At 40.6% G+C, this 23325-nt stretch overlaps 1 protein-coding gene across 1 annotated transcript in view; it reads right to left on the bottom strand.

Annotated features, from left to right (window-relative positions):
* The window catches only part of large2 (LARGE xylosyl- and glucuronyltransferase 2), a 140501-nt gene extending 117613 nt beyond the window's left edge, over positions 1 to 22888 (bottom strand). The window contains exon 1 of the mRNA XM_086295213.1: positions 22439 to 22888. The gene's annotated coding sequence lies outside the window, so the exon portion shown is untranslated. The remainder of the gene's footprint in view (positions 1 to 22438) is intronic.
* Between the last annotated feature and the right edge of the window lie 437 nt (positions 22889 to 23325).

The raw sequence follows: 23325 nt of genomic DNA on the forward strand, positions 1-23325 counted from the left end.
TGATGTGGCTGTTTTTCAGGCAACCTGTCAGAGAAAAGATGGGCTGACAGAAGCACAGAAAGTGGCTGCTGGACAGTTTTCATTGTTTTACACATTGTTTCACTTCACTGCAAGTTTTTCTGCCCTTTGGTGAGAGTAAACAGCTACAACATGTACATGTGGGTTACCACATAAAAGGACCTTAACAGTCTAATATATTAGCTGCTAATAACTGGGTGTCATGTGTGCTGCCTCACTGCTCTCAGGAGCACTCTCAGGTAGACCTCAGACTATTTCCAGTGATAACGTGTCTCAAACATTCCATTTCCTTCTGTGGAAAACAGCAACTGTGGGAAATACGCCACCCTGACTCCCCCTCTAACTCACAGCAGTGATCGTCACACTTCAGCTCACCTGACTGTTGCTAATTCAGCAACTCTGTTGAGCGATTTACCTGCTTTTCAGCTCCATTCAGCAGATACTTTCTTTTTTCTAGGCCTGTTTTCTACTCTTCACCTGGTTCAGTAACAGTGGTCTCTCTCCCCGTCTCTCTGTTTAGTATAATGGGTGAGTGAGAGGAGTGACACAGAGGGAGGAGGCACAGTACCGCGAGTAATAGACTTTGTGCTGCTTCCAGCTTTCTCTGAGTGATCACAGCTGGAGTCACAGCACAGCTACAGTCTTTAAGTCAAGCCTATTGTGATTTTGCAGCAGTTACAAAACCAGACACAAGTCATTGTGAGTCGTCATCACTGGGTGGGGCTTTGCTGATTTCCTGAAGCACAAAAACAGCCCTGTAGCTAAACTTCCTGTGGCTGTTGGCCATTTTCTAAAGTCATTTCTGTGATTTTCTCCTGCCTGTTAAAGGAGATGGGTTCAGTTTATGGGCACACAACTTTCTGAAATATAAATTTAGCTGCAGAAAGATCATCTCTCGCAAATAGCATCTTGCTGCCTTTAATCTAATTTGCTAAAGTCTCATAATGTGATGCTGCAGATGGGCCTTGAGGTGATTTTGAACATCTCTGCTTGATGGCACATTTTTGCAGAGTCCGATTAGATTAGTAAATACTCCTAAATGCTCATATTCTTAAGATAAGGTGAATGTGGCTGTTTGTGTTTATTGGAACGGATAACACATTTGTAGGAAATATGAACTACTTTATTTTTACATCAGGCTGGAGTGCAGTCTTGAAATGGTTGTAAGACTTGAAAGCCCTAAACCGCCCCGAGGACTCTGGGCTTTGGTGAACACTGCTGTGATCGAATGGCTTCTGAGAGCTGGTCACACATACAGACCTGCAAGTGAAGTTACTTGCATCCCTTTGGCAGAAGTTTAAAGGATCAAATCGCTGGATTTTGGAATGACCTTCAAAGTTTGACTGAGTGTGTAAGAATGGAGCCTCGGGCCCACAAAAACACAAGGACAGACGAAGAAGGGAAGCAGCTACGAGGGTGACAGGACTTCAATCGACTGTATAAAGAATACTTGCAACACATTAACTAAAGGTTTCACCATTAGGGGGCAGTATTTTCCCAGGGGGTGTGTCGACATGTTTTTTTTGGATGTGTGCTAGTCTTTATCTAGTCCTTTCCTCAAAGTTCTTTGCCTTTTGCCAAGTTGCCATCAGGGCTGTGCGATATATTGGGATATGAGATTTTGGTCATAAGACAACAACGATATAAATCACAAAAATGTCACATTTTCTGTAAATTCTGTGAATCTTGGCCAACTCTACTTGCATGAAGTGTTTTCAGCTGGGCATTGTGTACCTGGAGTCGAGTGTTTTGACCGATGCATGAAACGACACATAAGTTGTAACGGCCGCCATTTTCTTTGTGAGTATTTATTGCACGGCGTGCTGCGGGGAACAGCCTGTTCTAACATTTTTAGCATCTCATCCGTAAACACTCTGCATATTATTTCACATGATTCAGTTTATTTTGAAGCATCTCAACAGGATATTCAGCTTTATTGTGAAAGGTTAATGTGGAAAATAAACAAATGGATGGCGGAGCCGCATGCTGGGTTTACCGTCGTTGTTGCTAAGACAACATGTAAAAACAGTCGCTTGTCCGTCCATAGTGTGGTTATTTTAAATATAAGAGAAAGAGAGAAATTGATATAGCCACGACAGAGGCTGATTCAGCTGCACTGGCTCCATAAAAAATATGTTGGTAATAAGTTGCCAAATTAATTCCTAGTTTGCTTCAGCTGATCTCTTTAGTGCCCCACGTAGATGTTTCGTATAAGAATAATGAGGCAGTTGTCCACACTTTGGAAGGTTTTAAGCTTTTTCGAAACAGTAATTTATGTCTAAGGTCAAACTTTCTATTAATACAATCTGATTATTATATTATCATCATGAATACACAGTGTACAGGCATCGTTTGAAATTGACTAAGTCTTAAAATCCATCGCGGATTCCAGGTTTCTTCAACAGCAGAGAGCTAACAGTGAACACTGCGTTCCATGAAGTCCTAAACAGGCAACAATGACAGCATTAAACATCACACAGACAAAGGAAAACAGAGCAACCAAAGTCAGGCTCAGCAGGACCCATCTCAAACAAAACCATATCATCTCCAGCTTATCCATCTTCAACTGTCACTGCCGACCCAGGTCAGTAGCAGAGCTCTCAGTAACTGGCACAACGACGACAGGGCGGGAGCAAAGTTCAGCTCCAGTCGGACTGTCAGGAAAGGATGAGATAGATACAGACAGGGAAAATGACAGGTCCTCTCCTGGGACTCAGACGAGTATCTCGAGCAGCCGCAGCGACGTCTCAGCCCTCTAATCTAAGTCAAAATGAACTGTACTTAAACAGTTGTATTTTAAAGTGGAACAGTCTGGGAAAGACTTCTAAGCAACAAAACCTTCTACACCTTTCCACGGTTCAATGTTCAAACATCTGACAGCTCCCTCACGTGCGGGCCTCCAGACAGGATGAGATCAGCTGTTCTGATTACACTGCGTATGAGATTTAGTTGGACTTAAAATTCACTGCACATTCATACAGCCGGGCAATGAGGGCTCGACTACACAACTGATCGTCGTCATTGTCACTCGTCGGTACATGATACACTGTAACCTGCCCGTCAATCGTTGTGTCCTAAATGTTATGCAACCATCTGCCACCAGAGGGAGGATCATCGCTGAAAAACGCCATGAATCTGTTAATCCTGATTGTTTTATTGTTAGTTCTTTTAAAGGCAAAGATACAAGAGACAGAAATCCTCTGAGTTCAGTCATCTGAGAGGAGCTCAGAGTAGAATCGCTGCATAAAAGGAGCCAGCTGAGGTGTGTGCCTCCTGGGTAAGGTGTTCCAGCCAGGCGCGTCCTACTGGGAAGAGGCCAGGACACGCTGGAGAGATTGCATCTATCAGTTGGCCTGGGAACCTCTAAATATTTTCCCTTAGAAGCTGGATGAAGTGGCTGGTGAGAGGGAGGTCTGGGCTTCCCTTCTTAGTCTGCTGCCCCCCTGAGCCGATTCAGAGAAGTGGAAGAAAATCGATGGCTGATTTACCGATTTGTTATTTTACATTTTCCCTTTTATTGAAGTGGTTGTCTGCGCCACTCTTTTCAGTGGCAGATTATTAGTTCTTGGATATTAATTTGACATATTTTAATAATATGTGAACATCTTTTTTGTAACATGATTTTATACATTAAACATCTGTTTAAGTGGTTTTCTTCTTCGTTGTCTGGAATATAACGTGTAATGTTCATAATGTGAGGTGCTGCACAGTTAAGCAGCCCAATTCATCACAGTTTACATACAGGTAGAATATCTCTGTTGCTGAAAGGGTTGCTAATCTCTGGATGAGGCTCTTATTGTGCAGTTCCAAACCCCTTAGTAAATATTATTCTGCTAAACCTTTAGCTTGAAGCATGAGTTGATGCTTACAGCAGTTTGCTTTCTCTCTTCCTGCAGTGTACAAAGGCTCAGTTAGCACCTGTGTCAACACAGTGAAATATTAATCTGCAAAGAGAACTCCAAAACAGCTCGTGCACACACAACTCAATCATTTGACTACCAAACATCTGCTCCAGGTTATGCTTTTCTTCGTTTCCTTCCCATTGCAGAAGGAAACACCACTTTTTCTATACAGACTCTCAGTAAGTCCTGCCCATGGACACAAACCATGATTACCCTTCAAAAAGAAAAGTACAGAGCGCATGCAGAACGGATTTAAGCAGCAATAATCACAATAATTCATCTTTTTTTCGAACGTATGTAACTGTTTTTTGTTCTGATCCAATTTGTTTGCTGTACTGTTTGTTCTTTAAAAGCAGACACTTCCACATACCACAGAGTCCCTGATGATATTTGAGGATTTCTACCACAGATTTGGTTTTGCAAACATCTGAAAAACTAAAAAGGCATCCAGAGTAGGGCTGGGCTATATCATACCGTTCACGATAATACCGGTGTAATTTTGGGCAACGATAGGAAAATGAAATATCGCGATAGAATATGGGTAAAACGCGCATGTGCAGTGCCTTTGTTTACATACGCACATGGCGGTGACGCAGAAAGAGAAGAGCAAAAGTGGATCGTTGAATGAAATGGATGAACCAGAACTGGTTTGTAAAATGCTGCAGCTTCAGTGGTGTGGAACTGGTTTAGCTTTCGTCCGTCAGATACACAACAAAGCACTATTTTTGGTAGCGCATGCTAGCGGGCCGTCGTTGTTACCGTGTTGTTTGGAAAATACGGCACACTTAAAATCAATCCTTGATTTTTCTGAAAGTCGACAGTGCCCCTTATAATCCCGTGTGCCTTATGTATGAATTCTGGTTGTGTTTACTGACCTCGAAACGATTTTATGTGGTACACGGCGCTTGAAAATCTGTCAAATGTTTTAGTGCGACTTTGCTAAGCTACGAACCTCGCGGTGGAGCCTCGCGGAGTGATACGTACTGCGCTTCAACATAATATTACCGTATTGTGTGTGTTTAACCTCTTTTTAAGTTTTGTGGATATTATACATGGTTATGCTGAGGATATGTCGGCCAGTTTCCACTGGAAATGCCTTTTGGTTAAACTGTCAGCGAGGAATTTGCATTTGCACTGTTAAATTTTATATAACTTTAATGCACATAAAAAACAGCTGCTTGTTTAAGTGAAAATACATTGATGTTTTTTTTTTGCACTAATAAAGTTGTGGAGTCGTAAAGTATTTTGTCTAGTGTCAATTATATCGTCAGTTATATCGTTATCGCAAATTTTCAAATTATATCGTGATAAATATTTTTGGTCATATCGCCCTGCTCTAATCCAGAGCACCTTTGCAACTTCCAAATAAGGACAAGTCTCAGACATTTCAGGTTCAAATTTGACAACAATTCTGAAACAAAATAACAAATTTGACCACATTAAAAACATGAACTGTTGGGCTGATCAGTGATCAAAGAACAGTGTTAACTGCAGTGTCTACACTGGAGTCCAGCTCAGCCGATAGTAAACCATTCCCATGATACTTAAGAGGCCATGTGTCACATGTGTAGCACACAAACAGACACAGTAACTCCACCACAGCATTACTGTTATTCTCACATTGGTGCAATCAGACAGCCCCCCTCCCCCCGTGCACCTTATTAACATTAAGCTGATGGGGGTTGGGGGTTAGCCCTGTGCAGACCTTTTCTGTCACTTTCTGAAACAAACCATTAGATTTTCCTCTTTATTGCTTATTGAAACCTGATCGAGGTCTTCCAAGAGAAGCAGTCAGAAAACATTATGGTTACAAAGCAAATCTGAGCTCTCTACAAGATCAGGTCAGAAAGAACTTTTTTTCCTACTATGAAAGTCTTTTGTGCTCAGTGGAGCTCTTAAAAATTCAAAATAAAAATATAGTTCAATGCAATCCCCTCCTGCTTCTGCTTGCCTGAAATTGGAAGCAGTCACATCGCATATAAGCTGAAAGCAAAATCAATTTCTAAGAAATCAAAACAAAAGAAAAATCTATGCAGCTCAGACGTGCGCTCAGGTTTAGGGCCTTACCTTAGAGGAGTCAGGGGAACCAGCAGCTCATCCTGCAGAGAAACACTAATCCATCTGAGGGAGCAGAGTTAATGCTTCTTCTCACACTGGTATCCCAACAACAGCTGATCTGAATACGAAGAGGCCAAGCACGCCGACAAAAGACCCTGCCGGCACCTCCCGTGGCTAAAGCACCTCACCCCCACACCCTAAACAACCCCCCCTGCCTGATCCTGCATTCACATGGCCCTGCCTGAGTCCAGCACCCCCGACTTAGGCCATCCTGAAGCCAGGGGCATGCTGGGACGTCGCTGGTGGACATCAGCCATGGAGGAGTCACAAACTGAGCAAAGTGAAGCTCATCATGAATTGTTTTTGGACAAATGCTCCCAATAACTCTATAGATACTTTTTTAAATCAAAATTTGAAAACACGACCATCACCTCTCATCCACAAACACAACCAGGGCCAGCCTTCACAACAAAACCACTCTCTCCATTCTTATCAAACTGATAGACTGACTCACTAAAAGTCATAATTAAAAAAATGAACTGTATTAAACTGAATGGATTTGTTTTTGAACTTGAATTAAATCCCAAAATTTACAAAACTGTAGAAAAACTGTTTAAAGGCAACACAACAACGCGTGCATGACGCTGAACCCAGATCAGGAATGTGGGAGAAAAAGGTTTGGACCATTTCATCTGTACCAGAAAAATAACACAAAAAACAACAACCAGCCTAAATCCTTCAGCCTTGCATACACAAGTTTTGGTTTTCTGACCAATAAAAAAAGTGATTTTTCTACCTGCTACAGTTCAAGCAGGTCAAACCCAGAACAGAAGTCATGAACAGACACATTCACAGTTCATCCAAGATCCAGATATGAAGCCCTTTGTGTTTCTGACTCTGTGTCTGTTTGGATTAAAAACTTAGCTTTACATAAAATGTATGATTTCAGATTTCAGAGAGACAGACTTGAATTAATTAGGAGAATGAAATGACTATACTAAACTGATTTCTTCAGCATTCCACTGCTTTGTACAAATACACCACAGATTAAAAGTACCAGGCTGTGTCTCTTCATCTCTTAATTCAGATGTTTTTTTTCCTACAGCCAGCTCACAGATTTGGGCAAAACTTATTTAAGACTTCAGCATCACTTCTGACCATAAAAAAAAACCCCAAAACACTACAAATATAGTTTAGGTTTAAGGGTGGTGGGGTCGGGGTAAACCTACACTCTAGCTAACTCTAGCTACTTACTGTATGTGCTAGCTGGTGAGAATAATTTCATTTTAATATAATTTAACTCTTTTCTTCCATTTAATAGAACTACAAATGTTTCTGTGTTGTTGTTGTAATAAAGCAGTAGCCAAAACTTTACACCTAAAGGAAAATGAAAGGTAACAAGAACAGCACTTCTATCTTATGTGGATTTCAATACTGCACTAAATTACATTTAAAACATCATGTTGGTATAAAAAAAAAAAAAAACGATAGATGATCGTAAACAATGCACAACAGACCTGATCGCATGTTCGGTACACTGGTTTTACGCTGTTGACTTAGACATGCAGCTGCAGCTTTACACACACATCATCATCAACAACAAAAACAACAACAACAACAACAGGACCTAGCTCATTCTGTTTTAAGCTGTGGTGTGATTACTGATGCTGCTCAGGTGCGTGCGCATCACCCGCAGCCGTGCCGCAGACCACGCCCCGCCACAGTGATGACAACAATAATACTAATAATGCACTTTATAGACAAAAATTGATTTTTCACAAAAAATTATTGATAATAATTAGTAAAAACATATCTAGGGCTGCAACGATTCATCGAGTAATTCGAATAATTTAATTATAAACATTCTCGACACAAACTGTTTGCTTTGATATTTGGCGCAACACGAGGCTCGGTAGCGCGTCACCGGTTCACCCACGTTTGCGACTAAAAACCAGACCTGCAATAGAAACGCATTTTGGCGCAATGAAGCCTCCACTTTTAACGTAACAGCAGCAGTGATGATGACGCTGGCACAGTTTGAGTCTGCTCACGCAGCATGAAGAGCGAATACCATGTTTATGTCATGCAGCGTGCTAAAGGCTGACCGCAGCCATCATAGCTTACATGGAAGGACAGGGCCGTGTCTAAAGGGGGGCATGGAGTGTACTAGACCATCGGTCACCAATGAGCATTCATTCTGAAAAACCTGTTATTTTTACTTTGAATATTTATTATTGCTCATTAATATGACAAAAGTATTTCTTATCCACTTACTCGATTAATCGATGGAATAATCGACAGCTGCAACCCTAAAACTACGCATGTATTAGAAAGTTTAGATAAGAACCGAACCTAAGAAACTTTACTATTTATCTATTTCTCTGCTTATTTGTGTAATAAAACAGCCTTTTATGCATTTCATAGACAGCTTCATTCATTCATACCAACTTCCAGTGATTTATTGCAGACTGAGACGAGCAGCAAACTAGCATAAAATGAAGAATAACTCAGTAACCTTGCTGTAAGGTTTAGTGATGAGCATAACATGTCCTTTAAAAAATATTTTATGGCTCTATCATTATGCCTGACAACGCACTTTTAATCCACTAGTCATGATTTCTTTTTTAATACGTATGCCCTCTCACGTCACCATTTCCATTTCCACCAGCTTTTTAACTGAATGTGTTATCAAGTCCAAATGACACACACAGACACACACACAGTCACACTTCACAGGAATAGGAGCGCAGGCAGAAAAACAGCAGTGTCCTCTATAAAAGGCATGAAATCAGAGTCGGACTCCCACGTGCAGTTCGGAGCTGAAGGCGATCGGAGCTGCAGCAGGATTGTTCCGCTCTGCTTCACATTATGAAGGAAAGGGAGGAGGAGGAGGAGGAGGAGGCAGGTTAGACTCTCTCCTGCTGCTGCCACCGGGATTCAATCAGTAATTTGATGTTTGACCAATTATGTCAATTCTCTATTATTCTCAGGTAAATGCTGCCATAGTTAACACAGGACTAGTCCAAGAAAAGGTTGCTTTCACAATTCTAACGTCAAAATAAGATGTTTGACGACAAAACTGATCAGTGGTTGGAACTATTTCATCTTCACTGTTTCCACCAGTGTTTTAACCTGAAGACAAAACACAAACTGACACAAACACACAACACACCACAATGTCTACGTTCAGCTAAGTCAGTCATTAACTAAGCTAATATAGCCTGCTAACAGAGACCAGTTCATTTCTTTGAGTTTATTATCATTTAGCCCATATTGTTATTATTTCATATCTGATTGGATGAAGTGTGCACTTCCAGTGTTTTCTGCTCTACACGGTTATATTTGCTATCATGCTACAGTCAAGCTGCTAACTGAAAAACAGAAGCTCTTTTTGTTTTTACTATGATTTTTCTACCAGTCCTTAAAAATATACCAAGTAGGACTTTTGAGAAACTTTAATTTCAGTCAAAAGTTCAACTTGTATGCTCATCATACACTGTGCATAACGTAGCTCCTGTTTGGCATTTTGACTCACGCACAGGAACAGAATCTCATTTCTTGAAATAAAAACTAGTGCAAACACAAAGATGAGCCCAGAGGACGCTCCTACTCATTTTAATTTAATTTAAAGAAAAGTCGTTTAAACAAGATTCCATACAGCAAGTTTCAAACTATATAAAAAAGAATCTCTTGGTGGTTTTATTCCATATAATCAGGCTAAGAAGAATGCTAACATGCTAGCTCTCCATCTTCAGAGTTCTAATGAGCTGAGCGCACTCTCAGCTGTACTTTCAATTATAAATAAAACTTCATGTTGTCTGTATATTCTCCAAATAACAACTACACACTGCACAGAGCTCTTCCAATGCAGGAACTCGAGGCAAGCACAAAGTGCAGCAGTCATTCACAACAACAGCCCCTAATCAGCTCTTTCAGCCTCTTTTTTTTTTTTTTCTTTTGACACACTTGTTTGTTGTTCGACCCTCAGTATTGGCAATTATAAACTTGACAAACAGCAGTCAGCCATGGAGGCGCTAAAACATTATCACAGCAAACAGATAATGACATGAAATCAATCATGACTGCAGCAGCATCGCTCACATGCACCCCAGCATGGGCAACAACTCCGCAATCGCCTCTGCAGCTCTGATGTAAGTCATGAAATGTTGTGACGAGGGAATGTGTAAAACCAGCCTGACGGGAACTGACTGCATAAGCACTATTATTAGCTTAAATAAATATTATAAGATATTAGAGGTAGGTAATGAAGCATGTCCAACGCTGTAAAGAACTACACAGCTGTGTTAGAATTACATGTAATGAACAAAGCCTATTATTTAAAAAACAGTTATGACTGATTATCTTCTTTATTTCCCTTTTATAGTTATCCCAATATTACAGTGGTCCCTCGCTATAACGCGGTTCACCTTTCACGGGCTCGCTATTTTGCAGATTTTTTTTGTGCAATTTTGCATGCCTTCTTTTTTGTTTGTTTTTTAACAGCACATTGTGTTCTGCGTCCTGATTGATTGACAATGGTCTACAGCCAAAATTTACATAAATCTTCGATCACTAGCAGTGTGACTCTGAAGTGCTGTACTGTATGTTTGTAAGTTTTCTCCCCAACAAACAACAATGTCGATGAAACGTTTTGCACCGTCAAAGGCTCCTGCAGTAGCACCCAACAGGCAGAGGAAGATGCTAACCAGAAATAGAAATTACCATATTTCCTGGATTATAAGGCGCATTAAGTGAAACCAAACAGTCAGATAAGTCAAACTTTACTCAACTAATTCTTCTTGCTTCCTCTACTTCCGTACCATTGATTCATTAATGTTGAATTCTCTGGCAGCTGCTCTATTCCCATGTTCTGGACCTGAAAACAGATCTTTGGTTTCATTCTATAATACTGGGCTTATTTTTATACGAAGGTTTGAACTTTGAGAGTTTAAACACGAGAGAAAAGTGTGAAAATGTTCATGCCTGTCTGTATAAAGTGTGTAGTGCCTTAAAAGCCTTAAAACATCTATAATCATTGCAAAAAAAAATAAAGTTGGCTACTTTGCGGATTTTACCCATCGCTGGTTATTTTTAGAACGGAACTCCCGCGATAAACGAGGGACTGCGGTATTGGACTCTTCGGACAATAAAAACTAAAAGAAAAAAAATGAGATGGCAATATTACTTGTATCCAATGGTCCATGAATTCATTTTGTTTTTCTCCATCTTTATAAATTAAAGCAAAAAGCTGAGTTTTAAATTATGATGATTTTAGATGACACACAGACCTTTTTTTCCCTTTTTTTGACATGGACAAATCTTCTCTGAAATAAATATAATATATATAGTAAAAACAGTTATTATATTATATAATATGATTAAAATGTTAAAGAATTAGGTCAAAATAGGCTTCAGATTGTTTTAAATCCTTAGTTTCAGGCATATTTTTTCTGCTTTTGGCTAAGAATGAAGTCAGTGCCGCTCTCCAACTACCATTAAAATATTTTACTTATGAAAGGCAGCCAATCAGAAGGCATAAAAGCAGAGGCAAGATTTAAACTTGTTTACAAAGAGAAAATGAACTATGGGCTGCAGGAAAGTCTGGTATATATTCTGAACTGTGAATCATGAAAAGCTTTTCTGTTAAAATTAAAAAAACAACAACAAACTGGAGCTAGAAATGTTTAAGCATTTGGAGAAAATAAATGACCATTATGAGTTTTTAATGTATATGTTCTTGTTTCAGATAAACAGTGGAACGCATTTATTGCCTTTTGATTATCATCGACTGGCGAATCTTAATGGGATTTTGCACAGATTACTTATACTAAGCAATATACTAAGCAAACTAATGATTCACCCATATGCACTTGTTCTACTACACTGTTTATACGGTCTTAAAAATGATACAAAAGTGTGATTGTTGGGTGAAAATACAGTAGGTGGAGGTAAAACGTAAAAAAGAAGCCCGCTGACTCTTAATTGCCTCTTGGGGATAAATAAAGTCTCTCTGATTCTGATTTGATGAACATTTTCTGCAGTGAAAGGTGCAGAGTGTGGTCCGCCCCACCTACATCAGAGTGTGGTCCGCCCCTCCTACATCAGAGGTCCGCCCCTCCTACATCAGAGTGCGGTCCGCCCCCCCCTACATCAGAGTGCGGTCCGCCCCCCTACATCATAGTGCGGTCCGCCCCCCTACATCATAGTGCGGTCCGCCCCCCCTACATCAGAGTGCGGTCCGCCCCCCTACATCAGCGTCCATATTGATTTTATTTTTAAACATCTTGTTGCACAACAGAACAGCAGAGGCGGAGGGCCGGACGAACCCACGAGTTCGAGTTAAAGGAGAGATTCACCAGCTGAAGAAATTATTGAACAGAACTTTAGCACTACGCCTTCTGGTGATGGTGTTCATTAAAAAAGGAAAGAAGTGTGTGTGAGTGTGTGTTTGGGTGGCTAATATCTCCTTCTGCTTGGTCAAACACGTTATTTATTCCTCATTGTGTGTGGCCACAGGCCGTAAATATATCTGTAATTACCTACACTGCCATCAGGTGGGGTTAATAGAGAAACCATTAGCAAAAAAGTGGATGAACGCAGGCATAGAGGGGAACATCGCTGCAAAGACAGTGAAAAGAAAAGTAGAGGAGAATGCTACCAGGAGCATAATTAGCCGATATTAGTCATTAATTCAGTTCCTTTTGAATGTGCCCATTACCCTGCTGCTTACTGCTTGAACCAGGTTAGCAATTAAAACAGGATTAAACTCATTTAAAAAGGAATCTGATCTTCTTTTTCAAAAACATTGAGCAGGATAAGGCTAGTCTGCATTTTTCTCAGTACTTTTCCTTCCCAGCACCAAACTCTCTGCTCTCTATTAAAGATGCAAACCTCAAGACTCTGGTCCATAATGAATGCGTTCCATTAGACAGACCATAACTAGACATTCTTTAAGAGGAGTACATATATTTTCAGTTTTATTCTTTTCCAATAGCTCAAATCTTTCACATATGTAATTAAAGGAGAAAGAAGAACTTCAAATGTTGAAATTTCCTCTACATTACAAAAGTTTATGGTTCACAAACGCAGACAAAATCTATTTTAACTCCATCAACTGCATTAGCTGCAGAGTACATTAGACCACGATCTCTGCAGAGCTCCTAATGACATTATTGTTCTGGATTATACTTTTGAAATATTGATCATATTCTAATAGTCCACTTTTCAGTTTAACACACAATAGATCAGAAAGAGCTCATTAGAAGTTTCGTACTGCAGAAAATAACATTTCCATCTTTATTTTGATCATAAATCAAGTTTGAGTGTGATATCAATACTGTGAAAGGCTCCATCCACGGAGTAATTAGCACAGCCATCAATCAGAAATACAATTTGGCTTCATTAACGTGACTGCATTCTGCCATTCAGACATGAATCACTTAATGTTCTTAATGCTCTTCATGTCTTCATTCAGATATTCCCATGACATCAACACGAGACATTATTTACCGTTTTAGTAAAGAAGCTATCACACTGTCTGAACGTGATAATTACAGAGGCCAAATACTATAAACACTTAAGAAGAACATATAACACTGTAAGTAAGAAGTCATTAAGTTGATTAAGATGTCCATCAGCTGTGCAATAAACTGACTCTTGTGTTGTTCACGTCACAAAGGTGAGCTGTCACTGTTAGCTCTGCGTACGTCCTATTTCCATGTTGAGGATAATTTATTACGAGTAACTAACGAACTTACAGCTGCTGTGCTGCGGCCGTAAATGTGAGTAATTCTCTTGCTTATGGAAGCTAATGGATAGACTGTACTGCTTCCAGAAAAAGCACAAAAAAACTATTTTCAGCTGCTGAAAAAAAAAAAAAAAAAAATCTAATTATAGTCAGAAACTGACCTGGAAAACTGTCTTGTGATTAAAAGCTTTAGTAAACTGTATCTTACAGATATTTTCTTTCTTTAATACATATGAAATCGTAGAGAAATATGAATACGGGGGAAATGGCCAAGTGTGAGGATTTGACGAGGGCTGAATTGTGCCGGCTAGATAACTGGCTCAGAGGATCTCCAAAACTACAGCTCCTGCTGAATAGTCAGTATCTATCAAAAGAGGTCCAAGGAAGGACTGGTGGTGGTCATGGGCGGCCAATTGATGCATGCAGGGAGCAAAAGCTGGCCCATGTGGTCTGATCCAACAATGAGCTACTGAAGCTCAAATTCTGAATGACAAGCAAGACAGACCCAGGACATGATGGAGAGGTTATATCTCTCGGATGGATGGATGCGTCACAGTTTGGCGCAGACCAGTCAGGGTGCCCATCCTGACTACTGTCTACCACTGAAAAAGCCAACACAATGACCACGTCAGAACTAGACCACAGCACAATGGAAGAGGATGTCCTGGTCTACTGAATCATGTTGTCTTTTAGGTCACGTGGATGGCCGGGTGTGCATTGCTTACTTGGGGAACACCTGGTACCAAGGTGCATTATGGGACGTTCTGCTGGGAAGCCTTGGGTTCTGCCAGCCATGTAGATGTTACTTTGACATCGACCTAAGCAGTGTTGGAGACCATGTACAACATGATGTAGAACATGATGGCTCTGGCTTCTTTCAGCAGGTTAATGCATCCTGCCACAAAGCACAAGCTGTTCAGGAATAGTTTGAGGAACACGATAAAAAGTTTTAAGTGTTGACCCAAATTCCCACATCTCAATCCAATCGAACATCTGTGGGATGTGCTGTACAGACAAGTCCGATCCGTGGTGGCCCCACCTCACAACTTACAGGGCCTAAAGGACCTGTTGCTAACATCTTGGTGTCAGATACCACAGCACACCTTCAGGGGTCTAGTGGAGCCCATACGTCGATGGATCACCACAGCACAATATTAAGCAGCTGGTGCTAATGTTACACCTGATCGATGTAAAACGTGTTTGGTGATTCTGGAGTTTAGTTTTGGGTTTTGTTGTATCAATTTTACACAATAACCAATGACAATGAAGTCTTGCAAAACTTTACCTTCAAAAAATAAAAAACATTTGGTTACAGGGTGTCAATTCTGGCACCTTTCAAACTTTTGATCCCTTAATTCTATAAATGTGAAATTTTGAAGGCAAACTTTTTCGCTTTGCTTGTTTTTTGTTTTTCTTGTTTTTTTTTTCACTCTTTAAAAATCATCATGGACCACAGTTAAAATAGCAAAACTGTACCAACTTAATGTCTATAACCCAAGTATTCAATTACATTTTAAGAAGATCCAGTTTCCTCAAACAAATGTCTGGAACATCGTAAGCTCTACATGTAATATGATTCAATGCAATATATTTTGAAGTACCCTTCTGTCATTATATCGATGTTTGTAGTCAACAACAGCTGTCAAATAAAGCAAAGAAAACACTTTTCAACAATATTTAAATGATGTTAATATTATGTAAATATTAATTGTAACAATGAGCAGGAGAGCTCTAATAACTTTAAAATGTATTTCCTCCGTTTCAAGTAAAATAAGATTTGCATTCATAAATAACATTTTTAAAACAAGTTGAAAAAGTTTCCCCATAATCGCATCTAATGTATAAACTATCTCGGCTTCCCCGACAAACCAATGTGTAAATGTCGTCTTCTCACAGAGTTTTCGGTTTTCGCACACGCTCTGAATAATGCATTGCATGCCATTGGTCTGTGCTGTCTATGAACATACATACTGTAAAGACAAAGGCAGAGGCCGTGCAGATTAAAAAAAAAGAAAAAGCATATATTACAATTTGCCTGATGAGGCATTGATGGACATGTCCTTTGAGACTCTGGACGTCTGCAAGACTGTGAATCAGATCTTGCCAATGACACATAAAAAGACTAGAACTAACATTGAAACTAACAACTTGTGATAATTTGGTGATATATAACATATATAATATACAATAAAAACTTCAATTTCAATTAGAAAACACAAAAACTATAATAGCTCTGGTGAGCACATCCTTTGTAAGATGAGGAAAACTACTCCTTTTATACTAAATGGTTTATGTCAGTATATTCCAAAAGTTAAAAGCCTTGGATTATAAACCTCCTTCAGACAAAACACTCTTCGCTTCTTTAATCAATGAAATATTGAACCAATGCAACAGTCTAAAGGAAGCTCTTCTCGGATCATGATATCAGATGCACCAACCTGGGATACTACAGCATAGCAACGATATGGAACTTACTGAGACAGACACAAGCATTACATTGCATCATTATTACTGGATGCATATTATACTTCTTGTCCCTCAATCGACTGGACTACAGAGACGACTGCTTCCAGCAATCATTTCTAACATATTTTAGCTTCACTTCTGTGCAAGTGGGTGGAAATTGTGAAGCAACGATGATCTCCTGCATTTCTTCTAATCCATCTGAAACATTAATGGGAAACTAAGAAGCTGAAATGTACATTTTCTTTTATTTAAGACTCATGCAAATAGATGAGGAATAAAAATTAAAAAAAAAAAAATCACACCTCTGCACAGTTGTTCTTAAATTCACTAGTTCACTTTTTAAATTTGTTGTATTTCTATTTGTATTTTTTTAAAATTCATGTTATTTTCATTTCCTCCCACCAGATGACCTTTGATGACCTTTCCATGTGACTGATAGAAGTCACATCAGATTTGAAGAAATTTAACGCAGTCATCAGGAAACCATCAATTTTTCCTAACAATGAGGTTGCCAACCTACGTTTACTCTCGTGTGACTGAGCTGCTGCTTTACAGACTTTACAGTCAAAACAAGGTAACACAAAGTTTTCTCATACACTTCCAGGCCACACTGGACTTCAATTAGTACACCAGTAATTAGGGCTGTTCGATATAACGATATATATCGGATGACGATATAAAAACGTCTATCGTTTCATTTTACGCTATCGTTTGTTTTGTGTTGTCGCAAAATAAGCTGTTTATGGCAATATTTTTTCATGGTTTTGATGGTCACTGTAGTGGCTATATTAATTTCTTAAAGTTCTCTCTTTTTGTTATATTTAATATAACCACACTACGGACGGACAATCGCCTGTTTTTATGCGTTGCGGTTAACAACAACGACGGTCACACCACCGCGTGTCCGCTTGTTTATGTTCCACATAAACCTTTCACAATAAAGCTCAAGATCCTGTTGAGACTTTTCAAAATAAACTGAATCACGTGAAAGAGCAGATTATTTACGGATGAAGTAAAAAAGAGCCGCCAGGTGCTAAAAAATAAACCTTAGACTCAAACGTTAGAACAGGCTTTTCCCCGCAGCACGCCGTGTAATAAATACTCACAAAGAAAACAGCAGCCGTTACAACTTATGTCTAAAGATGTATCGTTTCATGCATCGGTTAAAACACTCGACTCCAGCTACATGACGTGCAGCTGGAAACACTTCACGCAAGTCGAGATTCACAGAATTTACAGAAAATGTTACATTTTTGTGATTTATATCGTTATCGGACGATAGAATTCTTATATCGGGATATGAGACTTTGGTCACAGCCCTACCAGTAAGCACGAGTAACCTTCAGCAGCCCTTCTACATCCACAATATGCTACAAATATTAGAATAAGAAAATAATCATTAGCCAATAGCAATTTAAAAAAAAAAAAATCAATAAATCTATGCTACATTATATTTATCAATGAACTGATTTATTTAAATGTTCAACTAACATCCATAACTGGGTTTGACAATCTTCAAAGTTCGATTTTTTATTTTATTTTAAATTCTCACTAATTCTAATTCTCAGTGTATTTCAGGTCCTGACAGAAACTTACTGGATAACAGTTTTCTTTGATGAAAATATGCTAAAACATTTGCTCTTCACTAATGTACACACCTGAAACTCTCCAGGTATTCCTGCAGAATAAATGCGGCACAGCTGTCATTTCTTTGTAAACATTATTCGTTTACATTATTCGTTTCTTTACCACACAAATCCTCCGCTACCTCGTCGTCCTCCTCGGCTTTCTTTATGACTAAATAGAGATTCAGCCATCTGTCACCAGAGTCACATGACATCATGCGCTGGTCACAATCATATGTGTGCATGGAACAACAGCAATTATTCAGCCTGTTGAGCTGCTGAGTGAGTCGCAGCATTTTCGAGAACATCAATACACTGGTGTTATTCACCGGACTAATGAGCCTTTTCATTAGAATCACACATCACTAGAGGATGACCCATGCAGCACCCACCTAAGGTCAACTCAGATAAACATATATAGTGTCTGAGCATGCAAACAACAACCAAACCTTTCAACAGTTATATGTTCAGCACCAACACCACCAGCTGCCTCTCTTATACCTGATTTAGACTTCTGCGAGGATCTTTGTAGAGGCTACAACTACAACTAGAGCTGGGTCATATTATACCTTTCATGGTAATATGAGTACAATGTTAGGCAGTGATAAGAAAGTGAAATAAATGTGCATGCGCAGTGCCCTTGTTTTCATACGCACATGGCAGAAAAAGCATGGCGGCGACAGAGAATGAGAAGGGCGAAAGCAACAGATGAACCAGAATTGGTTTGTAAAAGTGGTGCAACCTCAGTGGTGTGGAACTGGTCTGGTTTTCGTCTGTCAGATACACAACAAAGCACAAGTTTTTGTAGTACATGCAAGCGGGCCATCGTGGCGCAGGGAGGAAACACGACAAACCTATTTCATCATTTGAAGCAGAAGCGCTCGTTGGAGTACAACAACTAATAAAGTTGTGGAGTTGTAAAAGTATTTTGTCTCGCAGCAATTATATCATCAATTCTATCGTTATCACAAATTTTCAAATATATATCGTGAGAAACATTTTTGGCCATGTTGCCCTGCCCTCGCTACAACGTAACCACCTACGCAGCCAATATCGTTCCAGGCAGTTATGCTTTTGCTGGGAAATAGCGCACACATGCACATGAATACCCATTCATGTCTGTGTTGTAGGGGTCTGTTATATTCTAGGAATGTAACATTCTGCGATTATTATTATGAATCTCACAATAATGCAAGAGTGAAGAAGAGAGAAAAGAAATTGCCTCGATGGACAAGTAATCACCATCAGTGACGATGACAATCATCAATCTCTCGATGTTGTTCATGTTTGCCCGTGAAAGAGTGTAGAGGTGTTTTTCCCACTGACAGAGTTCCCAGAACGGAGGCATCCTATCAAAAATATTTACTGCAGATTGAGCACAAACTAATCTCCCTACAGGAGATCTTCAAAATGGACTTACAACGCTAATATTGGTTAGGATGTGCCCTTCAATATACCTGCTGTTCCCTCAACTAGCCTCACTAACCGAGATATTAAGTTAAAGTGCTTGATGCGAAGTGTGAAATGGTTCTGAGGCGGCCGTAACCAAACGTAGTCATCAGGAATTCCACGTTGAAGGATTTTGGAAAATATGTTAACAACATTTTTCCTCCACTTCCTGGATGGGAATGGGAGTGTCGAGTCAGTGAAGGCAGCAGGAGCAAAGTCCTACTGCTGCTAGCGCCTCACACACACACACACACACACACACACAGCACAGAGAACCTTCTAACAAGTGATGAATAATTAAATGCTGCTCTTTAAAACACACAGGAGAAGAGTTCACCTGTTTTATTAAAAAGACAGAGATGAGAAGCAGGGTAAAAGAGACGGTGGGCAGACAGAGACACGAGCAGCCAAAAGGTCGGACTTTTTAAACGCTTACTCCAGTTTGTCTGGGAGCTCTCCTTTGTAACAAACACAGAGGACAGCGCAAACAAAAGAGAAACTGACGACATGGTTCATCGGACAAATGGCAAACTGGACAGTGTCTCTGGAAGGAGGCAGCAAGATTAGAAGGAAGCAGAAGCGGCCAAGTGTTTAAAGAAGTAACAGCTGTCACAACGGGATCCCAGAGGTAGACGCCATAGTTTTCAATATCATACTATGACAAATACAGGCTTTTTTTGTGTTCCAGATTGGGTCAGGAGTTGGAATTTACGAGTTACCAGCTGGAAGCTATCGTGTGTTTGAGATTCGCTAACCCATATGAAGAGCACTGACCAGGCGCTGAATGTGCTACAGCTGTGGACAAATTAACAAGTACTGCTAGTGATGCATGAAGGGCTCTACCTTTGCTAAGAAGCAAAACAAATCATGTTTCTGGTGCCTCTGGGTGCAGTTCCAGAGTGAGGTTAAAAGGTGCACAAGGCAGACTAGAGGATGGGCAGTAATGCTGTTGCTGTATCAGAACTAAAAAGGAGGAGATTTAGAAAAATTTAGGTTTTCCCTGACTTACAATCATGAGCTCTGGGGAAATAACTGGAAGAACGGGACTAAAGAATCCTGAGGAGAAAAACAGGATTTCATGTGGCCTCATGAGCGCCACAGGAGGAGATGGGCATCTAGACTATGTTGAAGAGCTTGCTGTCCTGCCTGGATGCCCATCCAGACTCCATGCAAGTCACAAAATAAAATACAAAGCTGAGCATCTTGCAAAAAACACTTGATCCTGCAGTTCCCCTCAGCTCAACATACCACTCCCAGGTCTTTTGTTTGTTTGTTTTTTTAAAGAAAAAATCCCCATCTTGACTGGTGTTGTGTTGGGACCACTAGCACCTAATCGGCTCAGGTCCATTTGTGTTACTTGTTAGTGTTTCCGATCAGGTCGCAGTCCCTGGTACCAGGTTCTTTTTTAGTACTTGCTCGGCTGGAATCACAAGTGATCCGAGTCGATCTGAAAATGTGAGATCAACAGACTGCAAGCCAACAACTGACCCATCAATGATGTCACTCGATGAGTCATGAGAGTGGCTTGTTCCCAAAAATCAAAACTGCTCATTTTGAAATTCGGCAACGATAGAAATGGCTGCACAAAGACCGACACCATGGTCACCGACTCACAAACACCCAGACGTCCTCCATTGTTCCGTTGCATTTGTTTTGCAAGCAAAGACATCACAGGACTTTCGGCTGTAATGAGCCAGGCGCACTGAGGTGGTCGCTCAGTCATAATGGAAAACAACAGAGACCGAGCAGAGTCGAGTCAAGCTGGGAAGGTACTAGTGGAAAAGAGGCATAAGCGATTCCTCAGTCCAGAGCTTGAACCAAATACAGAACAATTTCTGTTGCACTGACCCCAAGTGGCCAAAAGAAGAAGAAAGAAAATAATAAGCTTAAATTTTGTTTCAAAAAAATTGTAAATATTAAGACAAAGCAGCTGTGATTGAACTTTATACCTGAAATAAAATGTTTCTCCCTTTCATAATCTTTATTCCACCTGTGTGATATTTCATTTATGCCAGTCCAGGTCAATCTGGCCACACCTCTGGTTACTGGTAGTGAACCAAGTTGCATTTTAGTTCTCCAGATCCTCCCCAAGTCTGTTTCAGATGAACCATGAACCACTGAGGACAAGGGTAGCAGCTTCAGAACATTTATCCATTCACAGTGCAGCCAAACCAGAGGTCAGTGGGCACATAGTCATAAAGACATTTTAACAGGCTCAAGCAGCACTATGCTTTAATATTCAGACTCTCACATAGATAAAATAAATAAGACGCTATCAATAATACAATATGCACGGTCAGCCTTATCATACCGATGTATCTATGTCTTCATTATTGCCTGCAGATTATATTCACATTAACTGTCTGATACAAACTGTAAAATTACTAAAACAGAAAAAACAAAAATAAGAAAAAAGAAAAAAATTTAATTTATTCAAAACGAGAAAAAATAATGAGCAATGCAATTTACAGAAAGAAAATGCTTAAGCAATTCAGATAGCTGCAAATTAACTTTATGTCCAAGCACAGGCTGTCTGTAACTCAGTGCCTTACTTTATAACAAAGCCTCATATTTTAAAAGAACGACAAAAACATGTCATATATTTGACTAAAAATCGTTTTGTGTTTGTTTTTAGTGGGCTAGCACTCCAAATGTACTCAAAGTTCAAGAGCTTCAAATATGAAATAAAGCGCGCTGCAGAGGTCTGGTGGAGCCAGCTGTGCGTTCTTTTTTATTTAAGGATTATGCATCCACGCAGAAACTAGGACGATGTTCGTGACCTTAGGATTTGAATGTTATTCAGCGTGATACAATGTGTAACGGCTCCATCGAGAGGCACACTGCGAATTTAAAGTAATAGCATGAAGAAGTGGAAGGTGATGTGTGTGCGCGCACAGGAGTAATGGTGGTGCGTGTGTGTGTGTTTGGGGAGGGAGGGGGGGTCTGAACATGGCTCAGAGAAAAAGAATGTTGCTCAATTACACCTTATCCACCAATCAAGTCACATGGAGATGACTTAGGCACGCGCGCGCTCGATCACAGACATAATCCACGACAGGCAGCATTACACGTCAGTAACATCAGAGATTTGAAATGTTGGCTGTGATCCCTCCTGAGTCACATCACAGCCCGCTGCTGCTCGATCTGCCACACGGAGTGCAAACCTCCCTTACCTGCGTCTCAACTTCTGCTCGCTGTTACTTCCACTGTTCTGCTGTTCTTGGCCGCAGTCGCTCTATATCCTAATCCAGCGGATTTGTAAACCATTCAGAAATCCGTTCAGAGTCGAGCGGAGAGCTCAGCGGAGGACGAAGGAGCAGGTGGCATCGTCTCCGGTCCAGAAAGCGTGCCTGTGTGTAGTGTTTGTGCGTTTGGGGAGAGACGCTCCACGTTAACGGCTCAGTAAATCTGTCCTCACACGACGGAGCGACGAGGAGAGCCAGGTGGTCGAGCACGAATCCCGCGCCGAGGTTGCCGAGCTTTATCGGCCGAGTCCAGCCTCAGAGCGCTGCACCCTGTCTGGGTAAGAAGCGCGGGGGCGCTGCGGCTGTCAGATCCGGTCTCTATCGGTTCGCCACACGCTCGTGAGCAGAGGAGTACCGACGATCCCTCCTTCTCTCTGCTCCTCCTGAAAAATAAAGGGAGGTGGGCAGTCTTCAGCAGCCCCCACCCCCTCCTGTCCCCCGACGTGAGGACAAACTCCGCCCTCCCCACACAAGCTCAGCCAATAGGAACCCTCTCGCTTTCTCTCGGCCACACACCCTCTCTCTCTTTCTCTGGCCGATTCGGCGACACAAAGGCTCCGGCTCCTCTCCAGGAGCCGCCTGCACGTATTCATCCTCTAAAAGGAGTAGACACGTACTCAGCCATACTCATTGAGCCGCACAACCACTTATGTCACCTGACCAAAGCACAATAAAGGGATTTCACAGCGTTTTAAAACTCGCTTGCAACCTGTAGCTCAATTCAGTGCACAAGCATTTGACAAAAATAAACCCTGGAAGCAGATTCAACAAGTTCTGTCAGGGAACATCTGAAGAGCAAGAAGATACACAAGTGC

The sequence above is a fragment of the Aulonocara sp. 'chitande type north' Nkhata Bay genome, linkage group LG1, assembly GCF_057382095.1.
Source record: "Aulonocara sp. 'chitande type north' Nkhata Bay isolate Kocher_YH1m ecotype deep benthic linkage group LG1, A_spYH_male_GT1.1, whole genome shotgun sequence".
Taxonomy (NCBI): domain Eukaryota; kingdom Metazoa; phylum Chordata; class Actinopteri; order Cichliformes; family Cichlidae; genus Aulonocara; species Aulonocara sp. 'chitande type north' Nkhata Bay.